Source organism: Rattus norvegicus, chromosome 1, assembly GCF_021556685.1.
Source record: "Rattus norvegicus strain SHRSP/BbbUtx chromosome 1, alternate assembly SHRSP_T2T, whole genome shotgun sequence".
In the NCBI taxonomy this organism is placed as follows: domain Eukaryota; kingdom Metazoa; phylum Chordata; class Mammalia; order Rodentia; family Muridae; genus Rattus; species Rattus norvegicus.
The window spans coordinates 100,555,931-100,557,819 of NC_141534.1; positions in this window are offsets into that span (position 1 = coordinate 100,555,931).

A 1,889-nucleotide genomic window follows, 5' to 3' on the forward strand; every position below is an offset into this window, starting at 1 on the left:
ACTGGGGGATTCCAGGCAGGGGCTCTACCACTGAGCCACGCCCCCAGCCCCTCACTAGGGGATTCCAGGCAGGGGCTCTACCACTGAGCCACGCCCCCAGCCCCTCCCTCACTGGGGGATTCTAGGCAGGGGCTCTACCACTGAGCCACACCCCCAGCCCCTCACTGGGGGATTTCAGCAAGCACTTTATTGTAGAGTTGCATTCCCAGCTCCTTGGAAACCAAGACCTTTTAAGGCCTGCTGGATCATGCTCCCTGTGGGGGCTCCTTCACACAGTGCAGTTAGGATGCAGATGCATTAGGAAAATGGAGGGGAATGTCCAGTAACAGAAAAAAAAGAATGTTTTGACCTTGACCTCATATCTGAGACAATCAACGTACAAAGGAGGAGATTTGGCTCATGATTTCAGAGGGTCAGTCCATGGCTACTTTGCTACTTTGGCCCTTATTGTCTTTGGTGACAATGCAAAAGTAACTAGTAAGTGTGGAATAGTGTGGGGGGGGGCGCACATGCTACAACAGAGACATCATTTCATGACAACCAGGAATCAAAGGAGCAATGTGAAAAGGTCAGACTTCCAATCTACCCTTCAACGACATTGCCTCCTGCCATCTGCCCTGACCTATCATGTGACAAAAAAAAAAAAATCTAGTGGGCAAACTGTGGCGGGAAAGGCTTAGTGTGACTCATGTTTTCAGTCGCACAGGAGGGACAGGCATGGTGAGATGGTTCCATCCATAGCAATGAGTGTGTGAGAGAGCCGTGTACATTGTGGCAGAGCACAAAGCAAAAAAAGCTGGCCAGCCAGGAGTGGCTGGTGACTATCACCTTCAAGGGCCCATCCCTTCTTCCAGTCAGGTCTCACCCATTAAAATCTCCATAGTCTTCAGAGTAGAACCACAACCTCAGGACCCAGCACCCAGAATATGACTGTGTTGGGGACACATCAGGTTTAAACCAGACCAGCCACTTCCTTCACCACAGCCCCATCTCCTCAAGGACCCTGCGTTGTACCAACATCTGAGGTAAAGCCTTCAACAGCGGAGCCTTTGAGGGGTGACAATCCGAATCGAAAGCACGACAAAACGACAAAACAACGACAAGAGCGTTTACTTCTCTCAACAAGTGATAAATCACAGCGAACACCTCTGAGTCCCCTGCACTTCCTCAAGGTCAAAAGCATCCAATAAGTTCTTCAAAGAGCTCTGTGTGTGCCCGGTGGTCAACCATAAGGGACCAGCTCCTGCTTCACACCAGACTCTGAAGGGAACGGACAGATCTGAGCTCAGCTTGCCAGTTGCCCAGATGGGCGATGTGACTTTAAAAGGCTGCCGCATATGTAGTTCAGTTGATGTTTGGGGGATGCCATTCAAGCTTCCACAGCCCAGAAGCAAGACCACATCTCTAAGTTCCTGGGCCTCTGGGGAAAGCTGGACAGTTTCATTGTTTTAACCTAGCATAAAAGACCTAATAATTTACCTTTGGAAGCAGAAACAACAGGTCGGAGACCAGGCCCAGTTAAGGAGATGAAGAGGAGGAGCAGGCTAACACATCCCACCCATACCTTGGGTCATGGATCCATCTCCCAGAAACTTCAGAGTAAGCTAAGAGCAAAACAGTGTGGTTAAGAAGTTTCTCCCCCACTTTACCCTGTGATGGCCAGAACCATCAGCTACTGAAGGACAATTTTCTTCCTTCCTTTCTTTTTTTTTTTAATAAAGAGCAGCAGGCATTTTTTAATTAACTGAACCATCTCTCTAGTTTGTTGGCCTTGGTTCCTGATCCTGGATCTTGGATCCTGATATTGAGTCTTGGGTTCTGGTCATGGACTAAGGATTTTAGGTCTTGGTCATGGGTAGGTCCTGGCTCCTGAGTCCTCAGCCCTGGGA